Here is a 15,379-nt window from a genome sequence, read left to right as displayed (position 1 = left end):
AGGTAAAACTACAGTGGTAGTTAGGGGTTGCAGTAAGGCCCCATCTCACAAAAAGAAAATTTAACCCCCTTCTTCTAAGCCTAGGGAAAAAATTGCATCTTTAGGACTCATTTTGAGCTGACACACTGCACTGAGGTGGCTTTTTCCCTCTGCAGCTTGTGTACAGCAGTTCAGCTCTCTCTGTTTTCCCTACCAGCTGCTCTACACACACCACCCCTGTCAGCGGGAAGGTGCAGAGAAATGAATGAAGACTGATGATTAACGAAGAAAGAGGGTGAATATTAATCATGGAGTCAACATTTGATGGGAACACTGATGGAATAGTGGTCCCACTGGAAGTTGTTAGGAGTTGATTTTTATGCCCCAGGGCAGTAGTTTTAAACCAGGACTCATGATGGAAGAGAGGTTTCTTGTAATGTATTTAACAGACCATTGTGGAAAACATACCTTCAGCCTGCCCCTGGCCTGACTCCTTCTTTGTTGACAGCTGTAGCCCAGGTCTGCTGTGCACCTACATTCCCCCAAACACCCCAAACTGTAAAGATCCAGCTTTTTAACAGAAGCAAAACAGGAACAGGACATCTCCATTTTCCCTTGCTGAGCTGCAGGACAGCCCTCACCACCTCACGTTAAATCAAGAAATGCTGATGTTGCTGGTTCTGAGCAACTTTTCTGTTGTTCAGCGCCCTTGTATTAGACCAGGAGAAAGAGGGGAGTCTGGGACAACTTCTGTGGCTGGGTAACTCGGGTTTGAACTTTGGCTATTTGCAACCTGTTCCAAACCACTTTGAAGGCCAAAGCAGTCACAGCTGCATCATGCAGTGGCGTAGTCAAGCCCTCCTAACCTAGGCTAGAATTTCGCGTATCTCAAATTAACAACTGCACTTGCAATCAATGCCACAAAATGGACTTTAGCATATACCCAAAAAGTTCTGCTGGTATTGTTCCAAAGGGGTTTTATCTGGGGGAGAGGGGATATGAAAAAGAAAGAAGGGCTCTACTCAGAGCAGGTATCAATTGCTGTTAATTCTGTTGAGGTCAATAGATTTACCAAGTTTCTCAGGGGCAGCTCTTTGGGGTTCTTATGGTGCTCCCTCCTCTAAGCTCTACCAGTACTCCAAAGGATGCAGAATCACAGCACATGACATCTTTCCTGAATTTGCTGCACAAATTAATCCACACCATGGCTCCTGTGAGGAAAATATCACATGCCCAGCAGCTATGTGTATAGACAAGGTTATTTTTTCTAAACAAAAGTCCAATTTTAAAAGTACAAACAGCTTTCATACTTGCAGCAAAAGGTTAGGGAGAGAATTGGTTGGTTATGCATGTTACACATGCATTTTTCTATAGATTTAGGCAGAGCTCTTTCACCTCTCATCAATAATTACTTTCCCAAAAAGGAAATGTGTCTGCTCATGGGATGCTGCTCAACTACCCCTCCACCCATGTGTGCCACAATATGAAGGAAAAAAGCAAAATGATTCCCTTGATTTCAGCTCCAGGGGAGAGCGCAGTTGGCCACAGTGCAACAAGTCACAAAAATCCCAAAGGCACAAAACAGAAATTCTCCCAAGTGCACTGAGGCCAGAAGCAGCTGAACAGCAGAAGTTGTTTAATCCTCAGCGCTGCATTTTATCCAGAACATTGGGCCTTCAACAACCCAGAAACCTTCAGGTGCATTTTCATAGTTAGTTAATGCTGTTCCAGGGTCGGGGATTTGCAGATATGCAGATTATTTGCCTGGGAGCAAACGTGTGGTCCCTGCTCCTGTTTTTGCCTTGCAGTTCACAGGGTATCCCTGACAGACACCCAGGATTGCAGCTTTCCTGCACAGCAGCTGTTTGCAGAGCAGACACCGAGGGGATGGCTCAGGCAGCTCTAACATCCTTATAAAAGTAGGTGCTGCCTTGCAAAGGGTGTGATGCTCTGCAGCTCCCCTGAATAAATAACTTCTTAATGCATCTGTCATTTCAGGTGTCAGAGCAGAGACAAGGTCAAGCTTGGAGAGAAATCAGCCTGCTCCATCCTTGACCCATCATTCATCACTGCATTCGTCCACAGCCAAACAGCCCAGCTGGTTAACAGGGAAAATACCTTATCTGAGCTCTAAAAGGGTCCTGTTTCTGCTATGGAGAAGTTTATTAATAATACTCTCCAGAAAGCAGCAGGAGTTTTGATGGACAGCATTGCAGGCACATTTTTCAATAGAGAAGTTAAAATCCTACACTGTGCACCCAATCCCCAGGCTGGGGGAGACAAGAGGTTAATTCTGCAGGCAGCAAATGGTGACTGTAAGTTATTAGATATTCACAGGGGGATATATGAGCCTTGCCTTCACCTTTCCTCATGGATCATGTACAAGCCATCCTGGCTGTGTTAACACTGCCACGCCATGCAGGTGCCCCCTCATATCACCAGGCAGTAATTAGCACTGATTTCACAGCATTAGGCATGGTTATTAAAATACACACCTGAATTCATGCTCATTCATACGGATTTCAGCTGTCTTTACAGGAAAGATTCCTAGTTCCTAAGGAAAAAGAAAACTTTAAAAGGGGAAGGTTTGTCCCTAAGGCAAAAAACTGTGTGCTTTAATGACTCATAAATTGCTGGGATTTGTGTGAGGGTTTGGAATTTGGGTGAGGTGGGAAGAAGGGATGCAAGGTTTCTCCTTTGAATGCAGGATAGACAGTGAAAAGTTAGATAGAGCTGACCCATCACGTTCATTGGTGAGGTGGTTGCAGCTACTTTGTGATGGCTTCAGGGTGTTCACAGCCTTGATAAACCCTGTCACAGCAGTAAATGCAGGACCTGGAACCCACACATCCAGCTGCAACATTTTTAAAAATTCTATTTTTTATACACACAGGCTTCAGTTAACAGTTTATGGGCTCAGACACACAGACAAGTTCCCACAGTCTAAAGTTTCCAGCTCCCACCTAAGCTGTGGCAAATGTCCATGTAGGAGCACTTTCAGCACGGCAGTGCAAGAATTTTCCACTCAGTGCAGCTTTCCTTCACTGCAAGCTGAATGAAGCTGTAGAATTAGCACATTCTAATGTGCTCTGAGGTTCTGTAGACACAACCCATGCAGCACTCAGCAGGTGTCTGTGTTAGTGCTTTGTGTCAGGAACAGGCTAAAGCCACGTGTGATGGGCCAAGCAGGGGAAAGGCAAACACTGGGTGTCCTCTCTGACCCTGTTCCTGGGCATGGTGAGAGCCTGACATGACTGAAATGAAATTTTTGGTCCTTCTGCAACTGGTGATCAGCTGGCACCTTTCAGGGGCACTGCACTGCTGTGCCCCGGTGGTGAAAGCTGGCTGCAAAGTTAGTTCCTTAGCTCACCATACCCTTTTCTCAAAGATTTTGTGTTCGTCTATGTGCATCAGTTGCGTTATCTCAGTGTTCCAAGAGCCACAGCATTTTGAGAGGCAGGGTGACCACATCCTATAACTACTTGAGTACTCTCAGGAACAAGCAGCTTACCCAAATCATCAGTAACTGCTCTGCCTACTTAAAATGAAAAGTAGCCTTGAGCTTGCCCATGTGGTGTAGTTATTTAAGAGGCGGCTGAGATTTTCAGGGTAACAGATCCGAAAGTCCTGGGGGCAGCGTTGGCTGAGGCGTGTGCCCGTCACCTTTGAGATCCAAGGCTGCACGCAAAGCCCCGCCTCAGTTCAAGGAATGAGTCTCTCTTGCCCTCCAGCATTTGTTACCCCAAATCTTTTAGCGTTCCTCAGCTAAGTTCCCATCACCTCTCTGCCGGTGCCGACTCAGCGGCTCCATTAGCCCCTCGTTTGTTCGCTGGGAAATGTGTTCCTCTGCTTTGTTTCTTTGGACCTTACTTTTTTTTTTTTTTTTTCCTTTCTTTTTTTCTTTTTTTTTTTTTTTGCTTCTTTCCTCCCTCCACAGGGTGACAGCTATTTTATCACCTACAACAAGAAATGCTGAGCCTGTTGTGCAGGCAAAACATTTGCAAAGGGGCAGGGGGTACACAGAAAGCAGTAGGAAATTGATAAGGGCTGTAAAGTAGCTTTATAAAAATGCCGACAAGCCTGTTCAGGGCACAGAGCACCTGCACCTCTGCCCCCGGCAGCGCTTCCTTCAGATGCTCCTATTGTTTTCATTACTATTTGTGACTCGATCATTAATAAATTACTATTTTTTTTTTCCTGTTGGCTCCAGCCACCAAGGGAGCCAGCAGGTGCACCACTTTTACAATTAGCCCTTCGTAATGCATGGTTGGCAAGAAAAGTTGTCCACAAGCTGCAGACTTTACCGACTGGATTTCTGCTTGATGGCCACTGCACTTGGAACAGTTAGAGAAGAATGTGCAGGAAAGCACCTTAATGCATCTGCTCATCTGGCCAAAAACTTCGACAGAGGGGCTAAATCCAAAACTTTGAGTCCTGCTCAGGAAACTGGGACACGGAGAATGCAGGGCAATGAGAGCAAGCCATGACTTTTTAAAAGCATCATTTCTACCACATACTACACTTTCCTGCTTTGATTCCCCTGTACTACAAGGTTCAGATCGAATAGAAGAGAGGTGGGACTGAAAGGCTGATGAAACTGGGCTGACTTTGGTTTGAGAAGGGGCCCGAGAGCAGCAAAATCAAAACGTTGCTTATTTCCATCTTTCAGTAAATTCAGGTCTGTTCACACCAGGGCTCTGCTTTGCTATAGCAGAATTTTTCTCTTCATTCATGCTGGGAAAATTAGGGAGGTACTGAATTCCCTTTCTCATTAGATATGATTTCTAAATACCATCATATCTGCATTTTCCTAAAGGGTGTTGCACTGCTTGAACAGCAGCTAAGGGGGACAGGCTGTGGTTGTCTTTGAGGGGGTCAGGTCAGGGACTGGCAGCTTCTGGAGTGGAGGTTATTTCATTTCCACTAAGCAATTTTCCCCCATAGGTGGAAAAAAAAAAAAAGAAAATGCAGAGGAAAGAACATAAATTATTTGGTAATGCCTAAACAAAATTAACAGAAAGTGAAAAATCCAAGGAAGAGTAACTTACCACAGATTTCAAAGCCAGCAAAGCCAGAGAAGTTGTGTGCCTGCTTGTGACAGTTTTCCTTCAGTCCCTGTCAGCTTGGGTGCTTCACACAGTTTTGAGCACAAAGCATGCTGGCATCTCTGTCAGAGACCCAGGGGAAACACACGGGGTCTAGGGACAGAGGAAGACAGAAAAAATATATTAAAGATGACATATGTTGAAAACCTCCAAAATCAGAGCTTGCATAAAGCTGGCCTCATTGACTCTGCTGTCCTGCCTTTGGGAGCCACTTCTCCAGGATGTTCCAGGGGAGGAGGAACAAGGCCTGCAGCAGGCACAAGTGGCGTAATCTGCTACAGAAAGTCTAGAGACTGATTCAAGCTTTAATTCACAAGTCCTCTTCAAAATCCCTTTCCATGAAAGGCAAAACTTGCTATTAAATTAATCACTTCCAAAGAAGCATCCGAGCTCCTTCTTGTGTGTTAATAATTTGAACCAGACAAAACAAATTTTAAAAAAACCAACATTTTTTTCCCCCTCACTTTACATGATGGCAAAAGCAGAAACTTTTCGAAATACTGTCTTAAGAGATCTAGAAATCACCATGAATTCAGCACAGCAACACCTGAGACAAGAAAGACCTCAGTGCAATTGATTTTATGTAGAGGTCCAAATCCCTGGTGAGAATTTTAATCACTACATGATCAGGTCATTCTTTGTGACCCAGCAAGTGTTCACTCCTAAAAAGAGTAAAATAATTCTGACAGGAGAGACTGCAGAGTTGAGCCAGTAGCTCTCATAGCAAGTTTAATGGATGGAGACAGCATGGGAGCACTTTGGGAGAGGAGTCCCACCTGTGCCCCATCACCAAACCCACGTCACTCAGTTCACATTTGGTGCTGTTTTCGTACCTTCCTGAGAAAAAAGCTCATAGTGGTGAAAAAAGGCAAAACTTGTCACGACCCAGGAGCCTCCAAAGAAGGAGAATTTAAGGCAGGACCAGTTAGACAAGTATTTTAATAGGAAATCCAGTGAACAGTTGACTCAGAGCTGCAGAATGAGGACTTTCTAAGGTGGGGTCAGACAGATGCTTTCTGCGTAGCTGAGATAGATCCTCATTGCAATTCAGCTTCCATGCTCATGGCCTGCCTGTGATATCATCATGATTTTCCCGTTCCCTGCAATTCCAGGGCAAATCACGAATGCAAGACAAATTCTTTGCCTATGGATTTTGGTCTGAAGTCCATAGCACTGAGCTGGCAACTCCCACCTGTACTAAGTCCATCCTGCTCACTGCCTCCACCAAAACGACAACAAACAGCCTGAAATTACTTACAGAATTCTTTTCCTTAACGTGGGATTTATAACAACATGCAACCTCATTCCAATTCTCAAATCAGATTCTCCCTGCCAGATTTTTCTAATTTATGCTCTTTAAAAAAACCCCAAAAAATAAAGAAAAATACTCCAAGAGGGAGAGGAATATCACAGTGTAGTTGGATATAATTAAATAAAATAAAGGACGCATCTGTAAAAAAAAAAATAAAGAAAACCAAACAAAAGACAACTAACACAAAACTGGAAAATTAGAAAATTAAATGAAATTGAATAGTTGCATGAAACAGTCAGAGGAGTTGAAGTCAGGGTATAGTTTAATTTCAGCTTCAAAATTAGTTCTTGATTTAGACAAAATCAGTCACCTAGCCCTGATCCTGGGCAGCTTGATGTCCATACAGGTTTGTTGAAGTTTGCAATTCAAAAACTAAAACAATAATTGCGCCTCAAAAACTGTTTTCCCTATTTAGAGAACACGGGGATGTTTTCTCTTTTTTTCCTCTGTCCTTATTTCCAGAATTAACAAGGCTTCCTTTGTGTGTTTGCTTTGCCTGGCTGTGAGCATGAGCCCTGCCCGGCCCCGGGGCTGTGTTGGAGGTGATGTTCCGGGGGTGCAGCCCCTCTCTCTCCCACTGCCCCAGCTCAGTCGTGGCAGTCACTGCCACACGCCTTGCTGAGGCCACATATTGTTAAGCCATTAGACTTTCTCCTGCAACCCAAACACAGAGCCCCTGAGCTCCTTCCTTTTACTTGACCTGAACTATAGGTTCTGCTCGCAGTAAACTCAATCACTGTCCTTTCTCAGTCTGCTATTAAACCTTGGCTCTAAGCAGCCAAGAAATTAATCTCTGGTGCCCGACCTCTCTCAGCCCCAGCGAGCTCTACAGCAGCTCTGCACAACCTTTGATCCCCATCTGCATGGCCTCATCCATAAACAAAAGTACCTTGTGGAGTCCAGTGAAGCCAGCTGGTCCCTCTTGAACATCATCTGAAAAAAAAGAAAAAGGAAAAACAGAGCACAAAGCCTTTCAGCTTGGAAGTTTTATGCTCTGCTGTTAAATCTTACCCTTATATTAAAAAACAAACAACAAGAAATTAAATCAGAATCTCCTGTCTCTGATCTGCATTTTCTGGGCTTCACGTATATATTCACAGTGTAATGGGTGAAAAACATTGCTTTCTCCACTTGCCAGCTCCTGTTATTGAGTGAGACAATGCCACACATCCCTCTCCTCTGCATGTCTGGGATGCGTGTCACTCTGGCAGTATTGCTTGTTCCTGGAGAGGGACTAAATCATTACACGTTTGTTAATCCATCATTCATCCTGACAGCTGGTGGTGCTTGCTGACAGCTCCGGGCAGAGGACAGCCACCAAACCCTGGTGAGCTTTACATTGAGATTCTAGCTAAAGCAGCAGCATTTCAGGCAGGCTAGGTCTGCTTCTGGTAGTTTTATTTCAATGGTAGTTATCAGGATTACTGCAGCATAAGCTGCTCTCCAGAGTGCCGAGGATCAAACAGATGGGAGAGCGTCCATCGTAAAAGAGATACCCATAAAAATAAGTTGGGCACAAAGGAATGATTCTTATCAATCTGAAGATGAGGAATCAAGGCTGAAAGCAATAAATCAATTTTCTTGAGGGGGTGCAGGATATTTACAGGAAAGAAAGAACTGAGCCTCAAATCTTAATCTACTGCCCAATCCCTTTTCTGCTAGAACTTGAAAAAGTCCAAGAGAAATCAACCACCTCATGCTCTGCCACATGGGAGAGCAAAACTGGCTACATTCCTCTGAAAAGCCCTACCTTCAGGTGGGCAGAAATTCCTCTCTGATAACGTCTGAACTCACACACCAATGCAGGCTGGCTTAGCATAACTGATGAGGCACTTTGGGACTCAAGCTGATGTTTTTTTCTAAATGCAAACAATAGACAATCTCCTTCTGTTTTGTAACACTCTTTTCTTCTCCATATAAGCCGTTCAGCAGTCAGAAATTTACTATTTTGCAATTTTAGTAATAATCAGTTTATCTTTTATAATTTTCAAAAGTTCTCAAGAGACTTTCCCCGCTCACTGGGCACGAACACACGAACACTTGACTTGGCATTTGCCACTGGTAAGGAGACAAAAGCCCACACTATGGGAGCCAAAAAGCATTGGAGACCTTGTGAAATATATCCCCTTGGAGAGTCCTACTCCCTTCTGCTTCTCTCCACCTCCAATTTTCTTTCTCCTCCGTTGTGCTGGAGACTGAGTCAATGGCATATATGGTTGTGCTCTGACCCCGGGGTGCAGCAGCAGAAACAATAACTAAATTTTAGTAAGTTTTCCACGTTCAGTATCAGTTGTGCATACAAGGCAAAGTTAAAAATCCTCCTCCTCTGTCTGTTCTAGAAGAGCCCAGACAGGGAGCTCGCTGCCTTTCCTCGCTGCCCCGTCCCTGCACAGCAGCGGCTCTCGCAGCAGGGCTCCAGCGAAACCTCAACTGCAGAAAGGAGTTCTCAACCTCAAGGGCAGCTGTCAAGCCCAGAAGGGAAAGTGCATATTAGATCACCAGCAAAACTATTTGGGCAGTGCTGCTATCGAGCCTTTTAAAGTACAAGCCCTCAGTTAATTCCTTTTAGAGGTCTTTGTTCGAGCGTCTCCCTTCTCGCAGCTCTCGGCCAGGAGCATGAGGAGACATGATCCTTCCCGTCGAAGAATTGCTGTCCACAGCTATTCCTTTTCCTCAATAAGCTTTGTCACAGACTTGAGACTATTTTTGGAAGCTTTAAAAATATCTAAGGGGCACCTTTCATTTTTACTCAGACACAGCATCTTTTTATGTTTAATAGAGAGATTTTAAAAAAAAATTATTTCTGCTTAGCATCAACATGCTTTTCTGTTAAAAATAAAACAGCTGAGCTAGCGAGAAGATTTGGGCAGGAGGAAATTCTATTTATAGAAACTTTTACAACAGTTATCACATGCTGATAAGGATCGCTGTGAACCGCAGACTCCACAGAGGGGTAGTGTGGGGATGAACCCGACACGGGAGGAGCCAAGGCAGCAGCACAGAAGAGACAAACAGCTTTGGGGTCATGCCCTGCTGGCGACGTGGGACAGGAGCAGCCCTGAAGGAGGACACTCAGGAGCACTGCAAGGTCTTCTCCAAAGACAGCAAGCCCAGGAGCTACACAGGGCACTGTAAATTCCTGTTCTCCCAAGCCACCCAAAAGAGCTTAAAATGCTCTTTTGCATTTTAAGCAGCAACTGAATGGAAGAATATCTGAGCTGTGTTGCTTGCTGGTGTGGCTGAGACAGGGCAGGACAGTCACGGAAGATGAGAGGGACCTCTGAAGTGCTGTGCAATGAAGAGATTTTCTCCAGAGCATCCACTGTTCCTGTCTGTCAGACTGAGGCTTCCTCAATCTGCACCCAGAAATAAAGAATAATCAGCATTTCTGAGTTATCAACAGGGAAACTGATGGGGGAAAAAAAAAAGGGGGGGAGGAAATGGTCACGTATTCCTCTCCATTATAGAGCCAACAAAAATTAAAGCCTTCAGACCATGAACAATAAGAAGGTAGGAGCAGATCTGATTTAAAACCATAGAGCAGATACATCAAGATAATAATAGAAGTGAAATAATGACAGGGGTGTCAGAGGAGGAGTGAGTCAGACCAACAGTCTTCTCTTCCAAGCCCTGCACCAGTTTGCCACATGACCTTGAACAAGTTCCTTTTTCTGTTTGTGCTGCAAATTTCTCATCTCCAAACCTGTATCTACGGCTTGGAAAATGCCTGGGTTTATAGGTATAAAACACGACATGAAACAAATACTGCTGCCACCTTGCTACCCCTGGCTTGACACTTCTCTGAAAGAATAATCAAATATCTCCAGTAATCAATCAGCAGAACTCTTCTGGAAGAGACTGGGTCAAGTCCTTGTTACTTAAAAACCCCCTTGAAGCAGGGGAAGCAGGATTTTATCTTTCATATCCAAAAATAAGGTATTTTCATGTCCTTCTGTAGTTAAAGTAACCTAGTTTGAGCCTTCAGGTGTGACATCCTGAACAGATAATTTCTGAAATTTCACATTAATTCTCAAGCATCTGTGTGCTCCCAGAGGACCTCCCATTGCAAACAGGGATGTTACAAAAGGCAGAGTTTAAGGCATGCCATCCTTTGGCAATCAGATAATGTACATGGAAGTCTTTGTCTTGTAAAAAATAAATCCCTGATCATGAGACAACCTTACAGGGCCTTATTTGGAAGTAAAGTTGATTTGAGGGTAAAACTGAGCTACATTTTTGTTTCAATACCAAGCAGCAGAAAGAGAAGTGAAAAAGAGAAGCAAAGAGGAAGAGACAAGCATCCAGTGTAGATTTTCACAGGAATTACTTTCTCATTTCTGGATTCTTTGCAAAGCTGCTCTTCTTTGGGCTCTATCAATTAGAATTTCCCCACAGATGATGGTCAAGGGTGTCTTCCAATGGTCTAAGTGTGGTCTCTTCATGTTTTTGATGACATCTATGTAAGAAAGCTCAAGGAAACAACAGAATAATCCCTTTAAATTTGCTCCAATTTTGGTCAATTTGGTCAAATTAAAACACCCTACCAATAAAAACAGACAACACTTGCATGCGATGTTGGATTCTGCTTGGTGGGGAAGACAGCATTTTGGCAGTGAGTATTTCACTCTACTTAGAGGGGTCCAGCAATTTTCAGTGACCAAAAGAAAGTCATCTTGCCTCACACTTGCCAAAATGCTGAGCCACCCTAACAGCTCCCAGCTTCCAAGCAGGAGCAGTGCCTTGCCCTGATTGCACCACTGCCCACTCAGGAACCTCCTGCACACTGCACAATGTGCTCTAAACAGTTCTCAAAATTATCCTTTGATATTTCTCTGAAAAATGACCATTTCTTTAACCCATGGCACCCCTTCTCCTGCTACTCTGCAATGAGACACAACAGCACCATGGCCACGGCTCACATTTCCACAGGCAGCACCTCGGCACCAAAGTGCTCCTGGCACCGGGCTACCATTTGTGCTGTAATTAAATTGAATCCACTCCTTGGCTTGGCTTTATCCCTGAACAATACCAGCATTTGAGTAATACATTCTCAGGGCACTAATACATCACCGGGTGAGCTCTGTCCGTGATGTATGGGCGCAATACATCAGAGTGCACTCCCGCTATAAGGATCTATGGGCACCATACATCATCAGGGTGAGGCTGAGTGCTGATGGATGGCTCCAAAGATGGTACCATGCAGCAGTGGGCCAGGCCAGGACCAGGAAGATAAAGGTTGGCATCACTGTTACCCGATTTCCCGGTGTTATAATGCTGGCACTGAATCAGCCTTCCTGGATCAGAGTGTAACTTTAGCTCCTTACTTATTTATCCTGAGGTATTGTATTACTGCAAGCACCTCTCCTGGGATGCATCATCCTCCCAGAGGTCCTGGGGGGTGGCTGGTACACAATTAGCAGGAGTATGTTCTCAGCTTGATGTGAGGGGTTTAGCCCATTAACACTGATGGCAGCTGCAGTGCTGGTGCTCTGTATATCACCAGAGACAGGCACATGCTCAGCCTCACACCCACCCCGGAGCACCTGCAGGTTAGTGGGAATGAAGCAGTCACAATGCTCACAAAACCCATGGAAGCCTACAGTAACTTCATTGTTTTCAAACATTCAGCCTCTTGAGAAAACGTGCCCAAATTTGAAACATAAACCTGTCCAGCCTGTGGAGGCAGAGCATCCCCTGTTCCCTGAAGAAAGCAGCTGTCTAGAAGTGTGGATTGTGACCCCCACTGTGAACAAAACCCACTATTCCCTTGACCAAGCCATAAGAGCTCTGTAGGCTGCATTACTGCAAAGTAGTGCTGCTGTAGGCCTTGGGGGAATGATCAGGGCAGAGAAACGGGTGACTACAGAGGCAGAAAGGAGGCAAAGAGAAGCATTTTCTCCCTGAGAGTCCTTCAGACATCCCTTTTGCAAATCGAAAAGTTACAGTATAGAGCAATGTAGGCTCAGCAGAGTTTTAGGGATAGCTGCTCAGGAGGAAAGCAGCCAAGGAGACCCCTAAATGAGCACAGTCGTGCATCATCAGAGTCTGTGCCTGGGCACTCTGATCCAGTGCTGGGGATAGCAATGTCCTGGGGAGCAAAGGTGCTAAAACCAATCTCTGTGCTCCTTATGGAGTCACTCAGGGTCTCCCATAAAGCAGACTTACTACTCTTGTGAAAGAAGTAACAGGTACAATAAAAAACAGATATCCCAGCCAACACCTCTGCCCAGCCCAGCCCAGCCAGCCCCGAGGGGTGATGAGAGGACTCTGGTCCAAGACACAGCACGTCCTTCTACCACTTCAGCTCCTCAGGGCAGGATCTAACCCTCAGCACAAGCAACCACCACTTCTTGAGACCACCACAAGGACACAATTTTCCTTACACCACACAGGGAAGTGCTGCCACAGTTTGGGGAAGAGCCAGCCAGCCCCGCCTGGTGCACCCAGCTGCCCTCGTGGGTGGCAAGTTCAGCATCTTTACTAAGAGGTCAAGTCTTGTTGTCCTTAAAAGTATGAGCAGTGATTTCCCTCCAGATGTATCCCCATAGTTTGCTTAACTTAAAAAAACCTGTTCAAAAAATCCTGAGGCATTGACTGAAATAATTTCTCAGACTCTCAATCTAGTCTTAGAAAGCAACCTGGAAATGACATTCTCATTAATTACACCCCATGTACCTGGAAAACGACAACATTGCCAAGCTGAGTGCAACAAGAAAACAGAAAACAGCTTGGGCAGGTGAGTACCGAGCATGCTGTCATGAAAAAATCCTTGTCCTCACCCAGCGGAGAGTGGCCAGAGCCCAGTGAGGAGCAGGAGCAACACTGATGGCAACAGACCATTTCTGCACTGGAGCCACAGCAAGCAGTGGGTAGCAGCACCTTGCAGTCACACCCAGCCACCACACAGAGGGAATTTCTGGCAATGTTTTCCCTTGTGAAGGCAAGACAAGCTCAGCCCGGACAAGTCATTTCTCTTTGCTTACTCTTTGAGCTGCCATCAGTGCCGTGTGATTGGTTACTGGAGCTGGGGAGTTTCCCCACCACGGCACAGGACAAAGTCAGGGGTCTGCCCCTTGGTGACTCCAGTGCAAGTCAGTAGGAAATAGATGCAATCTATAAACACCAAAAACTGGGAAAAACTTTTGGTGTGTTTCCACTTTGGCAGAAAGCTTTGAAAATTCATAAATGAAGAACATGAAGGGAAGATAGTCCTCTCTAAACTGGGAAAAAATCTGGTTAGAGTGAGTGATGAAGGGGGTAAGACAGCTTAATGACAGATTAAAAAAAGCTAATGAAGGACTTGGGAAACCTGGGTTTACCGGTCTGCAATGGACCCATAAACTTCTCCAGACCACCGGTGAAACTGGAGAACAGCACTTACCCGAAACTCAGGAACACTCACCAGAACTTGAGCAGTCGGGTTAAATCTCATTGAAGCTGGAAAACGCGCTCCCTTCCCTGGAGCTGTCAACTGAAAGAGCAGCGTTTGTGCCCCAGCCTGGAACCTGAGACACCCAGCGGGTGGGGCTGGCACGGCCCAGGCTCCATCCCACGGCTGCCGGCGGAGAGGAGGGATGGGAGCTCCGGAGAGCGCAGCCAGGGATGCACAGCACGGCCCAGACCAGAGCCAGGGCTGTGCACGCTGGTGGTGCTGGGAGACTCCATAAAAACCAGCCACGAATCTGCTCCTGGTTGTCCAGTTCTCCTGCGTACAACCAAACAAGACCCTCATACGTCCTTTAGTAACAGCAATAAAAGCTGCAGTAAGAGAAAAAAGCTACTTGAGAACAGCCTCTCCTGTCCCTGGAACAATTTATAAGCTATTCCTTTTTTCCTTCTCTCTTTTTTTTTTTTCCCTTGTTTCTTTTAGAGTGACTCAGAGAAAAACCTTATTTCCACCAGACCTTTACCTGAAAGCACAACCCATATTTTCTTGCTGAGCCCTGAAACATCGCCCTGGCAGGGAGGGATACTCAGAGAGGTCACAAGCAGGAGCAACAGAGCTGAGCATGGCATACAAATCCAGCACTCAGGCAGGCTGGGACATCACACGGGGGCTGGTGCAGAAGCTGACACAAGTAACCAGCAGCACTGGTGGCTCCACTGGTTTTTCTTGGCATGGTTCTGCTGCCTTCTGCCATGTAGAGGGAATAACCTGGTTTCATTCGGGAGCTGTTTGATTTAAGAACGTGCACCTCTGCAGGTTGGAGCTGTGCAGACAGGCTGTTTTCATGAGAGAGAGAGTGAAAATAGAGCAAAGTTTCAGAAAGAAAGTTTATTTTGAAGTATTTCCTACCATCTGGTCAGCTTATACTTTTAAAAGTTCAATTATCTTCTGAGATAAACTTACTAGCCAAATTAGGAAACTAAATACAATTATTAAGGCATAAGAGAACAATTTCAGATTTGCTTTGAGTGCCAATCCAAATTTAACAAGCCCAGAGATCCTGATGGGTAATTCCAGAAAGATCCTTCGGCTTCATTTCAAACTAGAAGAACAGATGAATGCCTGGTATATGATTTACATTTATTCTCATGTTTTTAATCAAAACTTACACAGTTGTTTTAGCTGGCCAAAACCAGAACCAGGATTTTATAAAAATGTATTCGATTTCTCCATGGAATTGAGGGATTTGAGCAGCTCTGCTATTGAAGTGCTTCACAGTGTGCAACCCAAAGTCTGCAAACCTGGGGAAAAATTCCATGTACCCCAGCATTTTGCAGAGTGATCTTTTATCCAGATGGTCTCCCAACAGCTAGATTAATCTTCTCAAGAACTTCTTTATGGGAAAAAACCCCCAAACTTAAAAGAAAACTTCCTCTAAACTCTTGCCAAGGGTTCAGAATCCTCTGATTTTACACAACAACCTGCATCATTAACACTTCCCCTGTGGTTCCTCAACCTGACACACACCCAGTGCTGGTCATGAACCATGTAGTGATGCCCCTAAATGATCACTTACCCAACTGATTTCCAACAGGA

At 45.1% G+C, this 15,379-nt stretch overlaps 1 long non-coding RNA gene across 1 annotated transcript in view; it reads right to left on the bottom strand.

Moving 5' to 3' along the window:
* Nucleotides 1-7,334, bottom strand: part of LOC108447088 — a 10,098-nt gene extending 2,764 nt beyond the window's left edge. The window contains exons 1-2 of the long non-coding RNA XR_001862487.1: nt 7,286-7,334; nt 5,028-5,177 (exon numbers count right to left, since the gene is read on the bottom strand). This is a non-coding gene — a long non-coding RNA (uncharacterized LOC108447088). The remainder of the gene's footprint in view (nt 1-5,027; nt 5,178-7,285) is intronic.
* Between the last annotated feature and the right edge of the window lie 8,045 nt (nt 7,335-15,379).

Source organism: Corvus brachyrhynchos, unplaced genomic scaffold (assembly GCF_000691975.1).
Source record: "Corvus brachyrhynchos isolate BGI_N302 unplaced genomic scaffold, ASM69197v1 scaffold10, whole genome shotgun sequence".
Classification (NCBI taxonomy): Eukaryota; Metazoa; Chordata; class Aves; order Passeriformes; family Corvidae; genus Corvus; species Corvus brachyrhynchos.
Note: the sequence above shows the minus strand (reverse complement) of the source record. Positions and strands in the feature narration are given on the sequence as shown.